Source organism: Brienomyrus brachyistius, unplaced genomic scaffold (assembly GCF_023856365.1).
Source record: "Brienomyrus brachyistius isolate T26 unplaced genomic scaffold, BBRACH_0.4 scaffold56, whole genome shotgun sequence".
In the NCBI taxonomy this organism is placed as follows: Eukaryota; Metazoa; Chordata; class Actinopteri; order Osteoglossiformes; family Mormyridae; genus Brienomyrus; species Brienomyrus brachyistius.
The window spans coordinates 1,444,894-1,457,922 of NW_026042331.1; the positions used below are offsets into that span (position 1 = coordinate 1,444,894).

General features: G+C 44.1%; 1 pseudogene; it reads left to right on the plus strand.

Annotated features, from left to right (window-relative positions):
- Window positions 1-13: 13 nt before the first annotated feature.
- On the plus strand, window positions 14-11,159 carry LOC125724484 (cytochrome c oxidase subunit 2-like; annotated as a pseudogene).
- The last annotated feature ends 1,870 nt before the right edge of the window (window positions 11,160-13,029 follow it).

Below are 13,029 nucleotides of genomic sequence, written 5' to 3' on the forward strand. Positions count from 1 at the left end.
TTAAACTCCTGCGTGCCTTATCTAATGGCCCACCCCTCACAATTAGGACTCCAAGACGCAGCATCCCCAGTTATGGAAGAACTCATTCACTTCCACGACCACGCACTTATAGTAATTTATCTTATCAGCAGCTTCGTTCTTTATATTATCGTAGCCGTAGTATCAACAAAACTAACTAACAAACACGCCCATGACTCTCAAGAAATCGAAATCGTATGAACAGTTCTCCCAGCAGTAATCCTAATTCTCATCGCTCTCCCATCTCTACGAATCCTCTACCTAATGGACGAAATTAATAATCCACATCTAACAGTCAAAGCAATTGGTCATCAATGATACTGAAGCTACGAATACACTGACTACAAAGACCTGGCCTTTGATTCATATATAATCCCAACACAAGACCTCACCCCTGGTCAATTCCGACTACTAGAAGTAGACCATCGAATAGTAGTCCCAACCGAATCACCAATTCGAGTCCTAATTACAGCTGAAGATGTCCTCCACTCCTGAGCTGTTCCAGCATTAGGAGTAAAAATAGATGCGGTACCAGGACGACTAAACCAGGCCACATTTATCGCCTCCCGGCCCGGAGTTTACTACGGACAATGCTCTGAAATTTGTGGCGCAAACCACAGCTTCATACCAATCGTTGTTGAAGCAGTCCCCCTAAAACACTTCGAAGACTGATCCACCTCCATACTAGAAGACGCCTCACTAAGAAGCTAAATAAGGAACAGCATTAGCCTTTTAAGCTAAAGATTGGTGACTACCGACCACCCCTAGTGACATGCCACAGCTCAACCCAGCCCCCTGATTTCTACTCCTAATCTTTTCATGATCAGTATTCCTAGCCATTATTCCACAAAAAGTCATACAGCACAACTTCCTAAGCGAACCTGCCCCCCGAACCGCTAAAGAGTATGCCTCAACCCCATGAGCCTGACCATGACACTAAGCTTCTTTGACCAATTCTCACTAACCACCTACCTAGGCATCCCACTAATTGCCTTAGCACTAACCCTACCATGAATCTTAATCCCCACTCCCAAAAATCGATGCTCAAACAACCGCCTATTAACCCTACAGGCATGATTCATCCGACAGTTTACACATCAACTGTTTCTACCAATTAACAAAGGCGGACACAAATGAGCCCTTTTACTAGCCTCCCTCCTCATCTTCTTAATCACCCTAAACCTTCTAGGAATTTTACCATACACATTCACCCCAACCACCCAATTATCCATGAACATAGGGTTTGCAGTTCCCCTCTGACTCGCCACAGTCCTAATCGGAGTACGACACCAATTAACACACACGCTAGCCCACTTCCTGCCAGTTGGTACCCCAGGCCCACTAATCCCAATTCTAATTATTATCGAAACCATCAGCTTATTTATCCGTCCAATCGCACTAGGAGTACGACTAACAGCTAACCTGACAGCAGGTCACCTCCTCATTCAACTTATTAGCACCGCTGCATTCCACATATTCTTTATTATACCAACCGTATCCGCCCTCACAATACTGCTCCTACTCCTCCTGTCAATTTTAGAGCTTGCCGTTGCAGTAATCCAGGCTTACGTATTTGTCCTGTTAGTGAGTCTATATCTACAAGAATCCGTATAATGGCCCACCAAGCACACGCATATCATATAGTAGACCCAAGCCCCTGACCCCTAACCGGGGCCGCCGCCGCTTTCCTAACAACATCCGGCCTAGCAATCTGATTCCACTACCACTCTCTCACACTACTCTCACTAGGCCTTGCCCTAATACTTCTAACTATATACCAATGATGACGCGACGTCGTCCGAGAAGGAACATTCCTCGGCCACCACACGCCCCCAGTACAAAAAGGCCTACGATACGGAATAATTCTATTTATTACATCAGAAGTATTCTTCTTCCTAGGTGTTAGGTTGAAGAAACTGTTATTAATCATTTTGTTATCACTCCTGTATGATCAGCAATGAATGTAAATATGTATATATATATTATTTTGTTTTCCCCTAGCCTCATACTTTAGATTATATTAATAATAGCATTCCCACCTTAGCAAAACCAGAACTTTCTCTCACCTCCCTATTCTGCATGACTCTTGCGCCTCCCACTGACTATAAATAAAGGAGTCAAGGGGAACCACCCTTTGTAACACATTCTGCTGTAGTTTGCATTACAGAGAGTGTGGGTACCCTTGCAAGTAAAACTGTAACCTGTGTGTGTCTCATAAATGTGGAGTTGGGGTGGAAACGCCGGGCGCTTTCCCCAACATAGAATTTGGTCCTTCGAGCCGGATCCGAGGAACCCCGAAGACGTCTCCAGTACGCCGAGAGAAGCGACACCGAAGTCTGTCGACAGCCACTCGAAGTCGGGTGCAAGAAAGACCTGTGATGTGAATTCGTCATCAGGCCGGTGGTTAGAACTGCGCTCGACGTCTGGTGATGTCTGAAGGACCTCGGTGACGGAACAGAGAGCACACTATACAGGTGAGAAACACGGCACCTAAGTGAATAGGTGGCCAAGTGAGAGATACGGCACCTAAATAAGTAGGTGGCCAAGACATGCATGTGGTTGAGGTTAGCCGAAATTAACCGGGAGAGAAAGTAGGCGTTATTGGAAATATATATATTGATGTATGTGGATGTGTTTTTATAGGTTTTAGATTAACCTACACGATCCACCCTAAAAGCAACAACATACTGGTGACTGAAGGATAAAGGACGGGTTTCATCCCTGAAAACTAACACCGCTGCTCTAATAGTGAACAGTAGAAGGCCGTGTTGGTGTCCTCCTGAGGTCTCATGCCAGGGACTTGCTTTTAGGATTTTTTATTTTTTGTAGTGTATTCAATAAAAGGTAACAATGGGAAAAAATCTGAGTAAACAAATCAAATTAGAGGGAGATGAGAAGTTTATGGAAGGATATAAACCAGGATCAGGACAAATAAGTAGTCAGAGATGGAGGAAAAAACATGGGTTTGAAGGAAAACTCCATACTCCAGACATATTAAAGTTACAGGGAAACTTAAAACTGGAGATGTTACAGACTACCAATAATAAAAAAGGCCAAGATAGAAAAAAGGAATACGTTTTCTCTGATGCATGGTTAGAACAGAGTAAACTAAGAGATAATAAGAGACAACAGAAAAAGGGAAATAAGGAGAAAAAACTGCAGGTGGCTTTAATCACACTAGACGAAGAAACGGCAGCAAGACCTTCTGCCCCTCCAGCTCCTCCACCGCCCCCACAAATTCCGGTGCCTGCACCGGCGCTGGTTCCAGCCACAGATAGACAAGAAGCAGGGGGGGGGGTGGAACCATCTCGCATGTTAACTCGAGGGTCTGATCCCTCTCTATATCCTGTAAAAGATTTGGCCACAGCTAAAGTACAATGGCATCCAAAAAATAACACAGAACAAGAGGAGGTAGAATGGCAGTGTCCCCTCGTAGAAGTGGCAAACCCAAATCGAGGGCCAAATAATGCAGGACCCGAAACTATGTTAGTATATAGACCCTGGACCGCTGAGGATAGAACAGCGGCTTTAAAAGGAATACCCCCGGTTGAAGAAGGGGTACCCGAGTTTTGGACTGCCATCCTAGAATTACAAAGTAGTTTTCATTTGAACGGCAGGGAAATGTACCGATGCCTAAGACAGTTGTTTACCCATAAATGGGGACGTGTGGCAGGCGACTTCACTGGACACGGTGCCAATAATGATGAAGTCTTAGCACATGACTCGCAGGAACTCATACAAGCATTACGAGACTTGCGAAACAGGGTAGAGACAGCCTTCGTAAGACGCGCAGATTATGGGCGAATAGCGCAGTGCAAACAAAAAGATGGAGAGGAACCTGAGGATTTTATGGATAGGATGCGAGTGGTGTTCAGGGGAAATTCAGGAATTCCTCACGACGAGGAAGACGGAGGAGTGTATCAGCAACAATTAAAACGAGCTTTTGTCGCAGGCCTAAAGCCTGAATTGCGAAAATATCTCGACAAACATTGGGTACATCAGAATACTGGCTCAGTCCAACAAGCCTTAGAATATGCCCAACACGCACAGAAAGCGCAGAAACAGCAAAAGACAGATACAATATTCAGCGCCTCTGACGTGGTAGCGCTAGTGCAAACGATCCCTCGGGGACGCGGGGGATTCAGAGGTAGAGGAAGAGGAAGATTTAGAGGCCGAGGAAGATTTAGAAATAAACAAACAGGAGGGTTTTCACAGGAAACAGAGTGTTGGACATGCGGGAAACCTGGACATTTAAGCAGGGACTGCAGGTCAGGGAAGCGACCATTTAATCCAAACTCCACCGAAAATGACCAATGACCCTCCTCGGAGACCCCTGTTGCCGACACTATCCGAGGTGAAACAGAGGTCATTTTAAGGGAAGAACCGGAGGTTACCTTACAAGACCTCCTGGATGAGGAAATAGATTTGCAAGCAGTATGTCAGCTATTAGCAGAAAGGCAGTGGGGAACTTTGCCAAGTCGGAAATTAATCATAAATGGCAAAGTATACGAATGCCTGTGTGATACTGGAGCCTGTAGGACTGTCCTAACCTCCAGTCCTCCTGAAGTCACATACTCCTCATCTGTCATAAATATAAAAACAGCAGGAGGCCAAACAGACAGTCATCAGCTAACAAACCCAGTTGCAGTAAAAGATAAGGAAACTGGGATTGAATGTCAAGCACAAGTGTTAATAAGCCCTTCTTGCCCTGTCAATCTGTTAGGCCGTGACCTTATGGTACAGATGGGCATTAGTGTAGTTGCCACAAACTCTGGCATGAAGGCAATCATAAATGAGGAAGCCTATGTTGTGCAAGGAACCGGAGCACCACAATATTACTGGTCACTGGACCTAGGGGGAACTGCACAGACACGAGAATTGTTGCGAAAAACTAGAGAAAAGCAGTCCCCTAAACAAACCCAGTTCATGCCTGACGATGCCTTACACGTCACTATGTGGTACAAAGGCACCCCAGGACCAGATTATGCCTATGACAAAACGTTTCATGCCCTCCAAGACACTTGTATTACCTTACAACATTTGTATGTTAACTCCACTACTGGCTTTTCTGCTGCCTCAGTCATCTTATCTAATAAACAACAGGCTGTGTTCAGAGGGGAAACACCACACGTATCTCTATCAAAACCACCTCAGATGCAGTGGAGGGATGTAGAGATGTTCTTACGAGATTCCATGCACAGTTACAATGACTACCAACCCGTACCTGGCTCCTGTTGGAGCTATGACAAAAAACACAATGTGTGGCGGTTCCCTTTGGGATGGAGAGTTCAAACCACTCTCACCACACACTTGCAGGACCCAACCTGACAAATTTTTTCTGTTCTGGAGGGGGGATCATGTCCAGATCTAGATCGCCTCCCGGAAGGGTTGTGGTCGTCCTCCCCCACTGATGTAGGACTAGTAAAGGGGTTCCCACCATACAAAGTAATTGTGAAATCAGAACACCGCCCGGTAGTTAGACAATACCCGTTAAAACCTGAGGCAGAGAAAGGTATAGCCCCTGTAGTGCAGGATATGTTGGCATCAGGAATATTGCGAGAGGCTCCTGAGGCCACTTGCAATACTCCTATCTTCCCTGTCCAGAAGGGACATACAGGGAAATGGCGCATGGTGCAGGATTTAAGACCAGTTAATAACATAGTGCAACACGCAGCACCAGACGTGCCCAACCCACACTTATTGCTCAACTCATTAACCCCTGATAAAAGTTACTTCTCAGTAGTTGATCTCAGTAATGCATTTTTCTCAGTACCATTGCACTCTGATTCTCAACATTTATTTGGTTTCACCTATAAGGGAAAAAAATACACATATACTAGACTCCCTCAAGGGTTTTCAGAAAGTCCACATGTATATACCATGGCCCTTAGATATTCTATGAGTACCTGTAAAATACCATCCCATAGTCAAGTGCTACTGTATGTAGATGATATATTAATTGCTTCAGATACAAAACAGCATTGTAAGGAAGCCACACTGTTGGTGTTACAGCATTTATATGATACAGGACATAAAGCATCAAAACAAAAATTACAATATTGCAGGGAGGAAGTTATATATCTTGGACATAAACTCTCCCAACAAGGTCGATCATTATTAGAAACTAGAAAACAGGCAATACAAGAGGCACCAAAGCCAAAGACTAAACAGCAAATGATGTCCTTCTTAGGACTTTGTAATTATTGCAGAGAATGGCTACCTGATTATGCCGCACTCGTTCAACCTCTGCAAACCTTAATTTATGGGAAAGACATGGCCTTAAAAGATTAAATTCAGTGGACAAATGAAGGAGAATTGGCATTCACAAACTTAAAAATGATGCTACAAACAAATGTGATACTTGCTTTACCAGATTATCAACAACCATTTACCTTATGTGTTGATGCTAATCAAGGTTATATGAAAGCGGTATTAACACAGCCGTTCGGGACAAAGGAAAGACCACTAGCATTCTATTCTAAACGATTAGATGCAGTAGCAGCTGGTTTTCCACAATGTTTGCAAGCATGTGCAGCTGCTGCAGAAGCAGTAAAATTATCAGCAGAATTAGTGTTGTGTCACCCACTCACCCTGAAGGTGCCACATTCAGTTTCATTAGTTTTACTGCAGACGCCGCTTCCGTTCCTCACACATGCTAGACATCTGACCTTAGTCTCACTCCTGCTTTCACAGTCAAACATTACTATACAGCGATGTGGTCCTCTTAACCCTAGCACCCTTCTTCCGACAACGGAAGATGGAGAGCCACATTCGTGCAAAGCAGTTGTGGAAGAGCAAACAAAACCCAGAGCAGATATTTTACAGACCCCAATATCAGATTCAATGGTTGTTTATGTAGATGGATCAGCATCAAAAAATGATATGGGAAAAAATAAGGTCGGGTATGCTGTAGTTACGTCCACTGAAGTGTTAGAGGCCAATGCACTCCCACCTGCTTGTTCAGCACAAGCGGCTGAACTCTATGCTGTAATTAGGGCATGCGAGCTATTCAAAAATAAGTCACTTACTATATACACTGATAGTCAATATGTGTTTGGAGCTGTTCATCACCATGCAAGAGTGTGGAAAAATAGAGGTTTTAAAACATCGCAGGGAACGTCTCTAACTCACACAAACTTACTACTTAGATTATTAGATGTTGTACAATTACCGACTCGCCTTGCACTGTGCAAATGTAAAGCACACCAAACCGATGCTTCCACAATAGCTAAAGGAAACAACTTTGCAGATAAAACTGCCAAAGAAGCGGCCCTGAAACAGCCCACCTTATCAGTGGCAGACATTCTTTTCATAGATAGTGATGTGCTGTGTGATGCACAGATTCATGCTCCTAAAACAGAAATACAGAGTTGGATCAAGAGAGGAGCAATACAGCAAGGGAAAGTTTACTATATGAATGACAAGCCCATCCTACCAAAAAACTTATACAAAACAGCTGCCTTAGTGAGCCATGGAAATACTCATGTCTCAACAGGAGGGATGGTACATATTATCCAGCAATACTTTTATGCTATAAATTTTTCTGATTATGCAAAGCAATTTTGTAGAACATGCTTAATTTGCTGTAAACATAATGCACAGGGTAACATGAGACCAAAACGTGGCCAGTTCCCTGTAGCTGAGTACCCGTTTCAAGTTGTACATATGGATTTTATTGAATTATCTTGGTCACAAGGGAAGAAGTACTGTCTAGTCATTATAGACACCTTTTCTAAGTGGGTAGAAATATACCCTGTAAAGCACTGTGATGCAATGACTGTTGCAAAATGTTTGGTAGGCCATTATTTCCCTACCTATGGCATACCTCATATTATAAGATCAGACAATGGGACTCATTTTGTAAATCAGACCATGTCCCTTTGTTCACAAGCATTAGGTTTTACGCTTAAGAATCATTGTGCTTATCACCCTCAGAGTGCAGGCTTAGTGGAGAGAACTAACGGCACTATTAAAACAAGGCTCAGAAAAACAATGGAAGAGACAAAAAGGCCGTGGCCAGAATGTTTGTCTCTAGTAAAATTGTGGATGAGAATAACTCCCATTCCTGCAGGATTAACACCTTTTGAGATAGTGTACGGAAGGCCGTTTCCTCTAGCAACCGAAATGAGTGATATAGGGAAAGCGGACAGAGAAAATACATTGGCTAATTGGATGCGAAAGTTGCTATCATCACAACAAAAACATAGCCCCAGTAGTCTGCCAGTAAATTCTGTTTCTAATCAACAGGATAACTTGCAGCCAGGGGATTGGATCCTGGTCAAGGTCCTGTTGCGGAAGGAGTGGAGCACACCCCGGTGGGACGGTCCTTATCAAGTCCTCCTCACAACACCAACAGCTGTGAAAATAGCAGAACGACCTTCCTGGATACACAAAAGTCACTGTAAACCCATCAAGCCCTTATCAGAGGCCTCAGCGACAGAGTAGCAGTGGAAGTCCGCTACAAAGGCACAGTAACCAATAGGGTGCTGCTGTCTCAACCCGGTGAAGAAAACAACTGAGCTGCACTCTATTAGGATGGCTCTGACGGGGTGGGGATGTGGTAAGGTGACTCTAGGGGTCATTCTTGTTGTTGGACTTGTATGGTTGTCCTTGCTCCCACTAGCTCCATTGCAACACCTACGGCGATGGACCCATGACGACTTCCATCTGCGCCCGTTGCCTGCTGACCACTCACACCCGTTCATGAAGAACTACTGGTATCGATATGTACATGACACTGTAACAGCAAAAAATGTGACGAATTGCTATGTTTGTTCTGTGATGCCTACTCATAGTGAAGGACCCACTGTATATGGAAAACCCATGAATATGTCCCAGGCCAAATGTGCTGCATCTTTTGCAGGTATAGGGTACCAAAGTATTGTTTCACTTATATTTTCCGTAGATGGAGACTATGTTAATATCACCACTAATGGGTCAGGTAATATTACTGTAAAAACTGTTGTGCAAGATGCCACAGGAATATACCCAGATGACCCTGGGTTCCAAAACGGCACATGTCTCCAAGACTTTTGGGTGGATTTCAACGTAACTAAAACCAATGTATCATTCCCCTTTTCTGTCCTAATATATCAAGACCCAACCACATATAATCATTCAGTCTGCTACAAACAGAATAATGGTACTAGGTGGATCGGAGGCAATACCACGAATTGTCATACGACCTTCGTTAGCAGCATGTACGGCTCTCCTGTCTCGTTCTTGGGGCCCAGTAATGGAACTTATTGGGTGGACGGAGTGGCTTGGTTATGCGGACCTCGTGCATACTTTGTCCTACCACCGAACTGGTTTGGAGTGTGCGCTCCTATTTTTGTTTCAGATCACACCTTCCTGATAGCACAGGGAAGTAAGGTTTCCATCAGAAGCAGGAGGAAGCGTTCGATATCAATACAACCCCATGACAGTTTGTGGGGAACAGACGTACCCCCTGAACATAAACTGTGGGGAACAGGCAGTAAAGTTGCGCTGTCCCTATTCCCCTGGGCAGGAGTCGGAAAGCTCATGCTACGAGTAGAAACTCTAAATTATAGACTAGGTCTTTTCATAAATAGTTCGATACTAATTGATCAACAACAAAACGAACAATTGGACATAACCAGACAGATGGTTATCCAGAACCGTATGGCATTAGACCTACTGACAGCTGCACAAGGAGGAGTATGTGTCCTCCTGAATCAAACGTGCTGCACTTACATTCCTGACAACGTGCACTCACCTAATATGACAATTGCCCTCGACCGCCTCCGTGACTTACAAAAAGTGATGACCATGGACAGTCAACCGCAGTCCTCCTGGCTGGACTGGTTTGTTACAGGAACATGGTGGTCCATACTGATGAAAATGTGCCTACCTTTTGTTTTGTTTTTTATTTTGTTTTTCTGTTGTTTTATAACTGTTATACCATGTTTGAAAATGTTTATTAATCAAGCTCTTAATGCTGCTTTTCGGACACACAGTACAATGTTTCTCTCCCTTACTCAGAATATGGAGACAGAGCCTGTTTCCAGCGATAGCGATGAAGAAGACATGTAATTCATAATGACGGCTGAGCCGAAAGCACCCGTGCAGGGCTCGGACCTGAAGTAACGGAATTAGATGTTTTTCTATGATAAACAGGAGGAACGACTCCTGATGGTTTTCTGTACTCCACAGTTAGGATGATGATGATGTGATCTAAATGACAGTTGTACTGGAAATGCTTTTGCAACTTGTACAATACTGATGTTTTTGATCATACTGTCATGATAAACAGGAGGGACTGTTAGGTTGAAGAAACTGTTATTAATCATTTTGTTATCACTCCTGTATGATCAGCAATGAATGTAAATATGTATATATATATTATTTTGTTTTCCCCTAGCCTCATACTTTAGATTATATTAATAATAGCATTCCCACCTTAGCAAAACCAGAACTTTCTCTCACCTCCCTATTCTGCATGACTCTTGCGCCTCCCACTGACTATAAATAAAGGAGTCAAGGGGAACCACCCTTTGTAACACATTCTGCTGTAGTTTGCATTACAGAGAGTGTGGGTACCCTTGCAAGTAAAACTGTAACCTGTGTGTGTCATAAATGTGGAGTTGGGGTGGAAACGCCGGGCGCTTTCCCCAACACTAGGATTCTTCTGAGCATTCTTCCACTCAAGCCTTGCACCCACCCCTGAACTAGGAGGATGCTGACCCCCAACAGGAATTACCCCCCTAGACCCATTTGAAGTACCACTACTAAATACAGCAGTTTTACTAGCCTCAGGCGTTACAGTAACCTGAGCCCACCACAGCCTCATAGAAGGGGCCCGAAAAGAAGCCATCCAATCCTTAGCCCTAACTATTCTCCTAGGCGGTTACTTTACAGCCCTACAAGCAATAGAATATTACGAAGCTCCCTTTACTATTGCCGACGGCGTCTACGGCTCAACATTCTTTGTAGCCACAGGATTCCACGGACTTCACGTCATTATTGGAACCACCTTCCTGGCCGTTTGCCTTCTACGACAAATCAAATATCACTTTACATCTCAACATCACTTCGGATTCGAAGCAGCTGCCTGATACTGACATTTTGTTGACGTAGTCTGACTATTCCTATACGTCTCAATCTACTGATGAGGATAATAATCTTTCTAGTACGAATGTCAGTACAAGTGACTTCCAATCATTTAGTCTTGGTTAAACCCCAAGGAAAGATAATGAACATAATCACAGCCACAGTAATCATCGCAACACTGCTATCCTGTGTTCTAGCAATAATCTCATTCTGGCTCCCATAAATGAACCCAGACACAGAAAAACTTTCCCCATATGAATGTGGATTTGACCCATTAGGCTCAGCGCGACTCCCATTCTCACTACGATTCTTTCTAGTTGCCATTCTCTTCCTTTTATTTGATCTAGAAATTGCTCTACTACTCCCACTCCCATGAGGAAACCAACTTATAGCTCCAACACACACCTTCATGTGAGCCGCAGCCATCCTAACGCTCCTTACACTAGGACTAATCTATGAATGAATTCAAGGAGGCTTAGAGTGGGCCGAATAGACGATTAGTACAAAGAAATACCTCTGATTTCGGCTCAGAAAACTATGGTTCAAGTCCATAATCATCTTATGACCCCCGTACACTTCAGCTTTAGCTCAGCATTCATCCTAGGTCTTATGGGACTAGCATTCCACCGAACCCACCTACTCTCTGCCCTACTCTGCCTAGAGGGAATAATACTGTCCCTATTTACCGCACTATCCCTATGATCCCTCCAACTAGAAGCCACCGCCTACTCAGCCGCCCCCATACTTCTCCTAGCATTCTCAGCTTGCGAAGCAAGCGCAGGCCTCGCCCTTCTAGTCGCTACCGCCCACACCCATGGCACCGACCACCTTCAAAACTTAAACCTCCTACAATGCTAAAAATTTTAATCCCAACCCTTATATTATTTCCCACAGCCTGGCTGACACCAAAATCCTGACTATGGGCCACAACCACCGCCCAAAGCCTATTAATTGCCACCCTAAGCCTCAGCTGACTAAAATACAACACTGAAACCGGATGGACCACCTCCAACCAATACCTGGCCACAGACCAATTATCTACCCCCCTCCTAGTCCTAACTTGCTGACTCCTACCCCTAATAATTCTAGCTAGCCAAAACCACATTTCCCCAGAACCCATCAACCGACAACGAATATACATCACCCTATTAATTTCATTACAAGCCTTCCTAATTATAGCCTTCGGAGCCACAGAAATTATTATATTCTACGTTATATTTGAAGCCACACTCATCCCAACACTAATCATCATCACACGATGAGGTAACCAGACAGAACGCCTAAACGCTGGAACATACTTCCTATTTTATACTCTCGCCGGGTCTCTACCCCTCTTAGTTGCCCTACTCATTCTACAAAAAGACCTGGGCACACTATCCATACTAACCATACAATATTATAGCCCCACAAAAATAACCGCATGAGGGGACAAAATCTGATGAGCCGGATGTCTCCTAGCCTTCTTAGTAAAAATGCCACTATACGGCGTACACCTCTGACTCCCAAAAGCCCATGTAGAAGCTCCCATCGCAGGCTCCATAGTACTAGCCGCAGTCCTCCTTAAACTAGGAGGGTATGGTATAATACGAATAACAATTATACTAACCCCACTAACTAAAGAACTAGCATATCCCTTCATCATTCTCGCCCTATGAGGCATCATCATAACCGGCTCAATTTGCCTGCGACAAACCGATTTAAAATCACTCATCGCCTACTCATCAGTCAGCCACATGGGTCTAGTAGCAGGCGGAATTTTAATCCAAACCCCTTGAGGATTTACAGGCGCAATTATCCTAATGATCGCCCACGGACTAGTTTCATCCGCCCTATTTTGCTTAGCCAACACAAACTATGAACGAACACACAGCCGAACCCTACTCCTAGCTCGAGGTCTACAAATGATTTTACCACTAATAGCTGCTTGATGATTCATCGCTA